Raw genomic sequence first — 14,390 nt, 5'->3', positions numbered from 1 at the left:
ATGGTACTCCCACACCACAACACTTAACCGGAAACTTCATTGCCAAATCCGCATTTATCCAATTAGTCGAAAGAAGCCAATTTGGGGGGATGCCTAGTGAATACCCTCACTCTCACATGGAAACTTTTTGTGACTATTGTAATACGATTTCACAAACCGGTGTAACTCAAGACCAAATTCGATGGGTCTTATTCCCTTTTTCTCTAATTGGCACCGCAAAACAATGGTTGAAAGGCCTTGATAAGGCTACTCTCGGAATTGACTCTTGGAAGAAATTGGCTCTCGCTTTCTACAAAAAGTTCTACCCACCGGAAAAGACTAACATGCTAATAGCTCAAATTACAGGTTTTAAGCAAAGAGATGAAGAATCTTTGTATGAAGCTTGGGAGCGGTTCAAGGGAATTGGTCGCTCATGTCCTCATCATGGACTTAGCGAATGGTTCTCGGTTCAACAATTTTGGAACGGTCTTTATGAAGACTCAAGAAACATTCTCAACATGGGATCAAATGGTATGTTCACCGAAGTTGACGATAATCAAACTTGGAACAAGATTGAGGAAATGGCGGTCCATAATTCACAATATAGTAGACCTCGCAAGGCTACTAGAGGAGGAAAGCATGAAGTGGACTCTATTACTCAATTGGGTGCTCAACTTAGTGCTCACATTGATACCATCAATTTGAAGTTCGAAAAAGCTATAGCTAGACTTGAAGAAGCCTCAAAATCACCAAAGCAACATGTTAATGCCATGACGGCGTCTTCATCGATCCCAAGTGGGATATGTGAGAATAGTGGAACTTTGGGACATGACCACAGTGAATGTAAGGGAACAAATGAACAAGTGAATGCTTTTCAAGCATACAAGAGTGGTTCCCCTTATTCCAATTATTACAATGAAAACACCAAATTCCACCCAAATCTCTCATACAAAAGCCAAAATGTTCAAAACTCTCAACCAATATACACCCCACCTCCCATGAGAAACCAAAATCAAAGACCCTTTTACAACCAAAACTAAGGTTACCAAAACCAAACTCCATACAATCAACAAAATTACCAAGGTTTTGATGTTCAAAAAGCGGTCCTCCAAATGCAAAAGAATCAACAAGAGTTTTTCACTCAAATGCAAAAGGATAGTCAAGAAAAGGACATCACCATCAACAACATCCTAGCTCACACCAAAATGTTGGAAACCCAATTGAATCAACTAGCATCCTCAAGTCCTCAAAGACAAAAGGGGCAATTACCACCTCAAAGTAATCCCCCAAGACATGAAACTCTTAGTGCCATTCACTTGAGGAGTGGTACGAGATATGAAGGACCGAAGAAGCAAGTTGAGGATGAAGTTGTGGAAGCTAGTGACAAAGAAGAAGTTGTGCAAAACTCCAAAGATGGAGAACCATCAAAAGAAGAATTTTCAAAGAAAAGTGAAGACAAGACCAAGGAGAAGGAACCCATTGTGATTAGACTTCCTTTTCCAAGTCGTCAAGCTAAGCCCAAATTTGATGACCAACTTGGAAAATTTATGGAAATTGTGAAGAATTTGAAAGTCTCGATTCCTTTCACGGAATTAATCAATCACGTGCCGGCCTATGCAAAGTACATGAAGGACATCCTTACGAAAAAGAAGTCGATCCGGAAGCTTAAAACTATCGCCTTCACTAAGGTGAGTAGTGCAATCCTTCAAGGGAGTTCATCTCCGAAACTTAAAGATCCGGGAAGCTTCTCAATACCGTGTACCATTGGCGACACCACGATCAACAAAGCCTTATGTGATCTAGGGGCTAGTGTGAGTGTTATGCCGTATTCGGTGAGTAAAAGGTTAGGGATGGGAGATCTTAAATGTACCAACATCACACTCCAAATGGCCAATAGATCGACAAAGACACCACTAGGGATATGGGAAGATGTTCCCGTAAGAGTTGGGAAATTTTTCATCTCGGTGGACTTTGTCATTGTTGACATGGAAGAAGACTCCAATATTCCAATCATTCTAGGTAGACCTTTCTTGCACACCGCGGGTGCGGTGATAGATGTGAAACATGGAGAGCTTACTCTAGAAGTGGGCGATGAGAGCATAACTTTCAATCTTGACAAGACCATGAGAGCTCCCGGTTTGCATGAACCATATTTTATGGTTGATCATTATAGTCGGAAGGATGAGAGGAAGAAGTCGGAATTCCAATGGAAAAAGAAAGTTGATGATGCTCCATCAAAAGAACAAGGGAATAGCAACAAAGAGAGCTTGAAAAGCTCACCCATGACAAGTGAAGAGGATGGCCTCATTGGCCAAATCAAGAAAGAAAGAGAGTTGTCTCTATCAACTCAAGAGGATTTTAATGATCAAGTAGACGAAGTTTGCGGTCTTTGGGATGATGAGTTTGAAGGGATTTTCAATCCCTATATTGGCAACGCTATCGATCAAGACCATCATGAAGGACAACGGGTGCAAAGATCTATTGAGGATCTCTATCATGACAATGAACAAGATTTTGACTACTTCTTCAAGGTGTTGGGTAACATCAACAACACCTTGAACATGCACCCATAACATCTCACTAACGATGAGAGTTTGGTGGAGTCCTCTCCAAACCACCATTTGTATATATTCTAACTCCCTAACTTGCATTTTAACTCTTACATTTCATTTTTGTCATTTTATGGATTTTTGTGCCTTGATCAAGATATTCATCATTTTTTAGAGAAGTAAGGGAGGGACTAATTATTTTATTGATGTGTAGTGCTTTAACTTAGTATGGGGATAGCAATTTCTTAGGCTATTTATGCCTTTGTAGTGCCCCTACAATGTAGAACACGAGATTTGGAGAATGGAAATTAAACGGGTTATGCAGTGCACGGATGAACCTGAATCCGTGTTGTCCAACAAGAATCCGAGCGGCTTAAAGGGTAATCCGCTCGTCTTGCAGGAATCCGAGCGTCTGAGGAGGAATCCGCCCGTCTAAATGAGCTGCAAAAATCAAAAATCTGGTCCGTAATGCGAATCCGAGCGTCAAGCCGAGAAGACGCTCGTCGATTCGGACGCTCGTCCTGCGTAAACCGCTCGTCTTTCTGACAATGCACATTAAGCAAAGTTCCTGTAACAGAATCCGAGCGTCCAAGCTGAGAAGACGCTCGTCTGATTCTGGACGCTCGTCCTTGCAGAAACCCGCTCGTTTTTCTGCCAGTGCACATTAAGCAAAGTTCCTGTAACAGAATTCGCTCGTCTTTGAGGAAAGCCGCTCGTCCTAAATTGCAGAATCCGCTCATCTTCTCTGGAAGACGCTCGTCTTAAGGCGAGTTTTCTTGAAGCCCATTTGAGCAGAATCCGAGCGTCCCGACGGGAATCCGCTCGTTTTTCCCCTGCTGTTTTGAATTTTTCGGGTGTTTTAAACCCCCTTCCCACATTCATTTCATTCATTTCATTCATTTCATTCATTCAAACATTCAAACACTACACATAAAACCCAAAACCCTCATCCTCTCCATCACCAAAAACAAGATTTCCTCAACCAAATTCAACAAAAACAAATCAAAACTTCCTCACAACAAGAATTAATCACTCCTTTTGCAACATCAATTGATTTAAACACCAAAATCTTCAACCTTTGAGTCGATTTTTTTTTAAATACAAAGAAACATCCTTTCATCTTAAATCGATTTGGGCATAATTAGAAATTGAATATTTTCAATCTTTTCTTGGTGTAATCAACAATGGCAAGAACAAAAGGAGCAACAAAGGCACTCAAAGCAAAGACATTTTCAAGAAGGCAACAAACTCTTCAAGCAAAGAAAGCTTCAATGGCTATGGTGGTTTCTAATGCAAACTTGGAAGTTCAACAACAAGATCCTCCCTTGGAAGCTACAACATCAACAACTCCGGAAATTGCTCCATTATCCAACTATCCGGAGGTAATTTTCATTTCCGACTCCCATAGGGATACATTTGCCAAGTATGATAAGAAAGCCATTTTGCCCACCAAATTCATTTGTGAAGATGCCTTGAACAAATTGGGTGTCCTTGAACAAACAAAAGCTTTCTTTGAAGCCATGGGATTGGGTAAATTGTTTACCATGAAAGAATTGACATACCCCTCCCTTACATTGGAATTTATAAGTTCATTGAAAGTGACTAAGGTAGAGACTAGAGAATACATCGAGTTTCATCTTGCAAATGTGAATAGGCGCATCACTTTTGATGTTTTGAGTAAGATATTAGGCCTTCGTGATACACCATATTATCACAAGATGCCCGAAAAGTATGACCCCGCTCCTCTTTGGGAGGCAATTTCCGGGAAGAAATTTGTGAGCTTTCATGCTTGTCGTGCTCTATTAGTCCACCATCCGGGCATTAGAGTGTGGCACAAGGTCATCGGGAATACTATAATAGCAAGAAAAGGCACTAATAATTTTACCAAGCTCGATTGTGTTCTACTTGAGTCAGCCTTGAATATAGGAAGGGAATTCACTAAGCCATACAATGCTCTAATATTTTTGATGGAAAGATGGGTTAATGTCGATTGTGGTAAGGAAGGCACCGATCATATTGTAAATGGAGGTCTAGTTACTCTCTTGGCCAAGCACTTTGACCCAAATTTCAACAAAGATAACACCTATGTGTCGATCAAAGGGGGCCATCTCATTGATATGGACGCCATGATTAACAAGTTTAAGTGGGTCAAGCATGATTCTCTTGACACCAACTATGGGTGGCTAACCAATGATGCTAGATCCTTCACTTTGCCTTCAAAGATTTGTCGACTGAGTGTTCACCGAACAAACTACCTTCTTCCACTCTCCAAGGAAGCCGAGTACATCATCCGTCAACAAAGGGACGAGATGGAAGAGCCCTCCTCCTCCATTGTCACACCACCCTACCCATTCAAATATCAAGAGTTCAAACCCAAAGATGTTGAAGTAGGAAATGATTACATGACTCTACTCATGAGAGAAATGCACAAACAAGCTTATAATGATCGAGTAGATTCATACTTGGCCCAATATCCACCCCTCCTTTATTTAGCTAGGCAAGGACTACTTGATCCATCATGTCCTTTGCCTAGTTGGGCGGATAGGGAGGTTTTCTTTTCATGCACATCTAGTGGTGAAAGACCGGGTGGAGAGGAGAATGTCGATGATGAGGTTGTTGATGATGAGGGTGTTGATGAAGAGGTAGATGAAGAAGAAGAGGCTAATGAAGATGATGAAGAAAGTGAGCAAGATCACGGAAGTGGAAGTGAAGATAAGAGTGGAAATGATTCCACATCTATGGAGGAAAAGGATGACAATGACGATATGATGGAGCATTAGCAAACCTTGGAGGCTCCTACACTCTTATGGTTTGTCTACTTCTTTTGTTTCTTTTTATTTTATCTTGATCATAGTCTTGAAGAGTCCTAGCAACACGGAGGACTAACACCTTGGCTCCATTAAGGTGTTCTTTTTATTGTTCCCACATGAAAAATCCAAAATGACAATTTATTATTTCATGCATTCCATTTCGTGTGCATGAACTATCCCGAAATTTAAGACATTAGAAATAATGTCTATTTTGGTTTGGGGAAGTACATGCATACGCATCGGGAGGTAATCTAAATTACACTCTCCGCCATAACAAAAACCCATGCATTATGTAGTGTAGGCTAGTATAGCTTGCATTTAATTTAGAAATCATGCATCATACTTGGATAATTTCCTATCATATTGGCCATTGAGGACAATGCCCATACTAGTGTGGGGATGGGAAATTCTAACTTGACTTTTATTCAAAAATCTAAAAAAATCAAAAAATTTCGAAAAATCCAAAAAATTTGAAAAATTGAAAAATCCAAAAACATGTTCATTTCTTTGGTAGTGTAGTCTTGTATATATTGTTTGTATATATTATGTTTGTCTATCCTTGTTCACATTGATCGACTACGCCACATCCGAGACATGAGGATATTGAAGACCGCATGGTATGATCTTTCCAATCTCCTTTTTCCTCTCTATGTTAATGACTATGTGGCTTTATTTTGATGGATGCGGTATAAACAATGTGAATTTAGGACTTGCATATAGATTATTTGGCATATTAGTTGATAGAATCATATGCATTAGGATGTATATATGATAGTTGCATCATGGCATGTAGTTTGCATGTTAGAAAAATTTTGTGAAACCGTCTACTTGGGAAACTTGACAAGTGTACATAGGCCCTAGTAGATGCTTTTTCTTCTTAAGACTTTGCTTGTTAGAATACTTGTAAAACACCCTAGGATGTGTCATGCTAGTATCCTTTGACCCATGGATTAAGGCCTAGTCAAGAGTACCTTGTGGTGTGATAACTCATTGGCTACCGTTTATTTCAAAGTGACCCTTGAAACCATACAACCATCATTCATCCATGTTATACCACATTTTGTTATCAAAGGGAATTGGAACAAAAAGAAATTGTTCAAAAATTTGAGTTCAAGAAAAGAAAAGAAAAGAAAAAGTTTGCAAAATGCATAAAAAGAAAAGAGGAGTAACAAAAATGAAAACTCCTATGCTTCAAATATAAGGCACCCTCGTTACTAATTGGGGTGACTTTGAAAAAGTTCAAAAGAAAAATGCAAAAAGTTGAAAAGTTGTCAAGTGTTGAAATGCCAAAAATCAAAAGAAATGGCAAAAGAATGTATTCTCAAATGTTATATGCCACAAGAAAATGGGGGGAAAACAAAAGCAAACTCCCAAATAAAACTCAAATACTATCGATCCCTTTATCCATCGTATCCATTTTTGTGCATAGTAGAGAGGGGACGACCCTTCTTCTTGTCTAGGCAAGAAGGGGAATTCCGCGATCCTCCAGTGTTTCTAACACCATAGGGATTCTACTCTTGACAAAAACATTTAACGCTTGAGGACAAAGGTACCCTAGCTTGACACAACTTGGAGGTGATTTATTGGTATCATTCTAGGCTTAGTAGTTTGAAAAAATTGCATCTATGAAGGAGTGTGTACCCTTGAATTGCTTCCCTTGTAGATAATTTCCGCCACTTAGATGAGGAAAGTGGCTATTCTTTTGTAGATGCATCCATTACTTGATTTAGTTTGCTTAATGTTTGGATGTGTCGCCATTTTGGCAAGACCTACCTTGCCTTCCAAGAAGGCATCATACCTCATGGTTGTCTTGTTGTGAGTTCAAGGGGCGGAGTGAGACCCGCTAATTGTCTCATATCGGCTATGCTATTAGGTTAGTTTAAATAACAGTCCTAGTTTTTGTCACCTCTTTACTCGGGACGAGCAAAGTTTCGGTTTTGGGATATTTGATGTTACCATTATTTGAGCATATTTTGTCCCCGAATTAGCCTTGTTCCCATGCTTTTTAGTGCATATTTAGGTCATTTATTGTCTTTAGTCCTTTGTTTTGCATATTCTTTGAGGTTTTGTTCCCTTGGTAGGAAAGGAGTGCAAACCTTGCATTTTCATGGCAAAATATAGCTAAATTGATTGAATTTAATGACCAAGCATCAAAGAGAAGACAAGACTAGAAGGCCTTTGTACATATTATAGTAGTTGGGCAATGATGAGAAAAGATCCTTGCATCTACGACAAGATCCCCGAGGATTGTTGGAAGAAGGAGGAAGAAAAGAAGAAAGGAAGTGGCTGACCCAGAATCCGAGCGGATTGCCCTCGGGATGCCCGTCCAAGACCAGAAATCCGAGCGTCTTTGCCAGAGGGACGCCCGTCCAAAAACGCCACAATCCGCCCGTCCAGCCAAACAATCCGCTCGTCCAACGAGGCCACAATCTGCTCGTCCCGTGCCTTGGACGCTCGGATTGTGTTAATGCAACTATCCATTTTCTCCTTGTTTTATAAAGGATGCGCATATCTCGGAAAGACCGGCAAAAAGGAGACTCGCATATTTTCTGAGAGGAGTGATTCCTCAAGGACTTAATCGTCATTTAAGCCCTTAGTAAACCTTAATTTGTGTACCTAATCCCCACTATAAATACCCCATTAGTCTAATTAGATAATCATGTTCTTCTTATCAATCTCTAGTGTAGTTTATATCATTCTAATCTATTTTTAATCTTGTAATCAACTTTTAATCAAGTCTTAATACAAATCTCATTTCCTTAATCTCTCTCTTGTTCATCTTTTATTTTGGGTAATTGAAGATTATTTGGGTTATTTTTGGGAGATTTACAACCTTCCAATCAATCATCAAGTACTTCTATTATTCTTTGCTTTATTATTGGAATCATTAGTATGTATAATTCTCTTAATCCCTTTTTAATTATTGTTAATCACCTTCATTTATTCATCATGTCTTGCTTTGTTAATGTGATTGACAACCTTGTTAACATGCTAAATTTGATAATGAGTGAGTAGTTTCCTTAACTAGGGTTAATGGGTAATTAGGGGAGATCAACATGGGAAATGATTCATGCTTAATTTAATATGTTTTCATAGTTTATTTGCTTGCTTATTGTGATCTCAACTTATGCACATGTTATGTTTGATGAAATGCGAGCCTATGAATCCTTGCATTTTTTACCCATCACTTACCTTTTCAATGAGACTTGTAAGACATAAACCAACTCGAGTCTCATTAGACCATCCATATAGTTGAGTAGGAAGGATTAAGTCGACTTGTAGGTGTTGTACAATCTAATTGATTCGGCTCCGGGACCCAAACCTTCCTAGGATTGTAAGATATAAACCAACTCGATCCATCACAACAATAATTGCTTGCTTATAATTTGAGAATATGTTTGTATGATCAATTCCCATGAATCCCGTATGCCCCCATGACACCCTAGTACCTTTTATCAATTGTTTACATCCCTTTTTAATCATCTTGCTTGTTTACTTTCATTGCTTTTCAGTTTAGTGATCTTCTACTTCAACCCCAAATTGTGACACCCCTAGACACCGCTACTTACAATTGAAAATCTTACTTCAATACCTGTCCCTTGGGATCCGACCTTTACTTGCCTCTTTACTAATTGTAGAGTTGTTTGTGAAGTTATAAATATTGTTTTGGTCTAGGTGCTCTTAACAACAAGTAACCGAAAACTAAACCTCCAAGTGAGTACGACCTGTGGAGTAGAGGAGGAGGGAGGACAGGTTTGGTGAAGGAGGGAGAGGAGAACAAGAGGATGGTGTATGGTGGTTGAGTCGGTGGGTGACGGCAGAGCAGAAGAGGAGAGGAGGTGCGGCGGTTTTGGTTGTGGAGGCCAAGGGTGGGGCAGGGAGGCGTGCGGTGGTGTCGGTGGTCGGGTTTTTTTTTTATTTTTTTTTTGATTTGTTTTGTTTTGAGAGAATGAGAGAAAAATGAGAGAGAATGAGAGGGAAAATGAGAAAGAATGAGGGAGTAAGAAAAATGAAAGAGAATAATTAGTGAGGAAGTGAGTAAGGAGAGAGAGATTAGAATGAGGAAGAAGTTATGAAGGATTAGGGAGGGAGATTAGGTAGATTAATTTGTGGCCCTTCATTGAGATGTAATCTCATCCCTCCATTCCCTTCATCCTATTGTCCTTAGAATGACTTAGGGACTTACAAGATGCAAAAGACTTACTAGAACTCCTATATATATATATATATATATATATATATATATATATATATATATATATATATATATATATATATATATATATATATATATATATATATATATATATATATATATATATATATATAGTTGGAATCTTGTGAGTTTGATTTCTAATGGTGAGTTTGTGCTCACAGCATTATTCCATTGTTATTCTTATGTTCTCATGCTTCTCTAATTTTCTTATTATGTTATCTTTATTTTATTTTATTTTGTGTTACCACCTGTTATTCCAGTGTTTTTGGTTTTTTGGTTACAACTTGTTGTTCCACGTGTTACTTAGGTATTATTATGTTGTTACTTCGATGTTATTGTGTTGTTACTCCGATGTTATTGTTATGTTATTGCGGTGTTATTGTAGTGTTACTCTATTGTTATTGTAGTGTTATTGTGGTATTACTCTATTGCTAATGCTATATTTTTCGACAAAAGACAAAAACTTTGCCCTCCAAATACCTTGCTTTAGTCCTAGTATACTAGCTTTTCTTTCATCCCTGATTATACTTATACATGTTATTTCACAATGTTCTTAGTTGGTGAATTTATGCGTAGAAATAATAACCGTGATCTCGAGACATAGAAATTGACTTCATTCCATAATATCAATGATTATACTTATACATGTTATTTGTGTTGGAGTGTCCCCGACAATAATGCGATCACAACTGTCGATCATGATGATCACATGTTTAAATCTCATTTTTAAGAATACGTAAGGGATGATTCATTTTATAGTCAACTGATCAACATTTATCGGTAACGATTGGCTTGCTAGAGTTTGACGTTACTGTCGTGGGACGGTGGTGGTCAGTTGATCCCTTAAGGTCACACCTAAAGGATGATGCCCTTGTCTGTAAAGTTGATTAATTGTATGACGATACAAGTTGATCAATTCCTTAATATTGAACAATTCAATTGTGAGAGAGAATATTATTTCTTATTGTAATGAGATTAAATAAGATTTATTTTAGTAATAAAAATGCTTTATTACTAAAATTGTTTATTGTTTGAGAAACAATAAAGATGAGAATGAATGGTTAATTATAATTACAAGATGATGTGAATTATAATTAAATGACCCATTTTATTTATGTGATCAAGTATCACTAGTCAATTTGTTATATGTAATTTAATTAATTTATTAAATGATATTTATGTGATAAATATGCATTAAATTAATTAATAACATGTATTATACTACATGTGACATATTGTGTGACAAATGACAAATTGACAAAATAAAATGGTAGTCCATTTTATGGAAGTGGACCGAAAAGGAGGGAGTTATAATGCATTATGGTTGATTTATTTTATGTGATAAAATAGAGCTAATCATACTTATAGCATGATAGCCTTACACACCTTTTTCTTGTGTAGACCAAAAGCAAAAAGAAAAGTTGCCATCCCTTGGCATTGGCTCCCTCCCCACCGGTTTTCCATGCTCATAAGAGGAGAATTTTGTTCTCTCTTTTGAGTAGTATTCATTCTCTACATGCATAATTAATTCATTTATGCATACCTCTCTCTTACACTCTTTCATCTTTCTTCAAAATTAGAGAAATCTTGATACAAATTGTTCAATCAAATTACTAATATTATTAGTGTAATATATGAGTATTAGTAATCAATTTTAAGGTAAACTACTAAACTAATATCTAGCTAATATTATTTAGTGGGGATAAGGGATAATCTTGGGTGCAATCAAGAGGAGTGGCTTCTATACTTGAGGCCTTTGGAGGATCATCCTAACATATGGAAAGCTCAAGAACAACTGAGGTAGGAGACTTCACTTGTGCCCAAAATATCCGAAATACTCACATGTAAGGAACCGTTTTTCTCCTTACTCTTGCATTTGTTTTGTATGCATAAGATCTTTAAGTTTATAAGACTAAAACTTTAAACCAAAATATGTGATATTTAAAATATGATTTCTTACAAGTGTATCAGAGCTTTATGGTTGTTGCATGCAAGATCGGGATCGTTTTTCCGAGATAATACGATTAACGAATAAAACTTGAAATTTGTGTTTTATGTTGATAAATCATGAAGTAACTTTGCATGATAAAATTTTCTGGTTCTAAGTGATTTTTAGGACATTTTGGTTTATTTATGGATTTTATTGTTCATTTTATATATTATTGGCATTAAAATGTGATTTTTATGATAAAAATGTCATTTTTGGATGAAAAATAGCAATTCTTCGATTTTTTCAGTGGTTTTTGGATATGTTTTTACATATATTATCTACTGATGGTCTGTAAATTTTCATAATAAAATGAGTTGTATTGCTCGAAATATGGATTTTTCAAGTTAAAATCGTATTTAAATGGGTAAATAAGTTAATATGAGTTATAATTCGAATATGGTCATAGAAATTTAGTATGTTGTCACATGAAATTTTAGAAGATGTTTGTAAAATATTTGGCTATAATGAAGTCTTTATGCATGATTTATGAATTTTTGATGAAAAATCACATAAATAGTGACTTTAATTAGTAAAAATGCGAAAACATACTTCATGACTAAGGAAAACGTCACATGTTGCATTTTATAATATGTTTCAGATCTAAAAGTGAAAAATTGATGAATATAATTTTTCTCATATTTTTATGGTCATAATTGTTAAAATCCGATAAACCGCAACATTGTTTTTCCTCAATAAATTTTCGAAATTTTTAACCTAAGTTTTGAATATTATGAGTGTCATGGTATTTTTCCAGAATGTTCATGAGTTTAAATTTCAAAATTTGAAATTATTTGAAATTTTTTATGATTTAAATTGAAGTTTATAGCATATTTTTATGTTTTTGAGTCCATTTATGAACAATATTAAGAAATCAAGTTTAAATATTGTCAAATGTTAGTGGAGACTAATTTTGAGTCCTAAGATGGTTAGGTTAATTAACTTGTACATAAATATGAATTTATATAATTATTGTGATTTTAATAAGTTAAATCATGCAAATCCGTAAAACCGATTAATATACGATATTGGCTCTTAAAGGCGATTTAGCATAAAATTTGGCATGTTCATACATATTATAATGCTGTATTTTATTTATGATTGTCATATTTTAATTTTATGTAATTTTTGAATTATGTAATTTTACTTAGTATGGCCTTAGTTTTAATTGATATTACCCGAAATGTATGGGAATATCGATTCGGTTGTAATTATTGTGATCTCGTATCACCGTTTTGTAATTTAATAGATTTATTTTTATTTTAATTACAAATGTATAATAGGAAATTATGTAATTCATTTTGTAATTTATTTATTCCGGAGTTCCTTGAAGACGGTGCCCACTCGAGAAGGCGATCCATCAAAGAAAGTATTGCCTTGAAATGCGTGCCAAGACCGAAGTTCAAGGGACCAAAGGAGTTGGTTTCCGAATTTGTAATTGTAACACCCCCTCATACCAAGGTACCTTAACAAGGACTACCCTAGCATGAAAGGCTGTTACCATCTCAGTTTCCCGAGGTTAGTATATCAAAGTTATCAATTCCAAACAACCTTTATTAAAGTATAAAGAGTTAGTGATTACATGTTTCCAACACTAAACCAAAGTATAACTGTGAAAGGTCTAACAACTACAAAGAATGCAAGCTAAGTCTCTTGACGGCGGAAGCTAGACTTGAGTGATGACTCCCCATGACTGTCCCATAGCTAAACATCTGCATTACCTGTCAAAATCTATTCACCACACCCGAATGGATCACCGCAGGTTTTATAAAACAACAACAACGGGGTCAGTACTGTTCAATTAAGATAAGACAAACAAAAAATGTAACCGGCTGATCATCCTCCATCCCCGGTCTCCCGATCTCACAAAGTAACCGACTACACACCGAAGTGTGTAGCCCTGCCAGATGACCCATCGCAACAGGTAATGCTCGCTGCCAGTGGGTGACCGCAGCCCATCCCCACCTTGTCCAGCTCATCAACGAGCGACTAACAATACCTGTCCCTTAATGTGCACATCCCCTCCCGTGACGGGTTCCACGGAGGGCGAACGAGGGTGTGAAGCCACTCCCGCAAGTGACTCCACCACAACCATCACAACATCGTCACAACCACCACCACACCAACACTCCAATGATCAGCAGACAACAATCATACACAATACACAAACATCTTAAATCAATTAGACGGAATTGAGTAGGAAAACCCTACCTTTTTGCAATCCGCTACGCTTCAATCAATCATACAAATGCACAACTAGTAACACATCATCACCTACAACAACGATAATCAACAATCAACAACATATGATGACCAAAACCGTAAAACCCCAAATTAACCAAATTAGGGTTTGTTAACTTATAAGAATGACAATAGATGAACAAGGATAAGACACTTACTACGGCGATTGACACAGAATGAGATTCTAGAACCCACAATCGACGACCTTTGACTTGGAATTGATGAAGATGATTAGAGAAGAATGAATTTAGTTTATGTTTTTGGGGAGAAATGATTTTAGAAACTGACGAACGATTATATATAACCTCTAATCAGTTTAACCAAAACCGCGGAAATAATACCCGTCAGGCCGGATACTCGGTCGAGTATAGGGTATACTCGGCCGAGTATCCTCTACTCGGTCGAGTATTACCCATACTCGGCCGAGTATTCCTGGGCAGAAGCCAAACAGAATACCCAACACACTTTACTCGACCGAGTAGGCCATACTCGGTCGAGTACCAGCCTATAAAATCCGTAGTATTACAGTCTTCCCCCCTTAAAAAGAACTTCGTCCCCGAAGTTCCAACCCAACCTATAAAACATGGACACCTAAAACCAACTCCACT

General features: G+C 37.1%; 1 non-coding gene across 1 annotated transcript; it reads right to left on the bottom strand.

Moving 5' to 3' along the window:
• Positions 1 to 323: 323 nt before the first annotated feature.
• LOC141636943 (small nucleolar RNA R71) lies at positions 324 to 430 on the bottom strand. The gene has a single exon (XR_012541508.1). It is a non-coding gene; the product is annotated as a small nucleolar RNA R71 (small nucleolar RNA).
• Between the last annotated feature and the right edge of the window lie 13,960 nt (positions 431 to 14,390).

This window comes from Silene latifolia, chromosome Y (assembly GCF_048544455.1).
Source record: "Silene latifolia isolate original U9 population chromosome Y, ASM4854445v1, whole genome shotgun sequence".
NCBI lineage: Eukaryota > Viridiplantae > Streptophyta > Magnoliopsida > Caryophyllales > Caryophyllaceae > Silene > Silene latifolia.
Note: the sequence above shows the minus strand (reverse complement) of the source record. Positions and strands in the feature narration are given on the sequence as shown.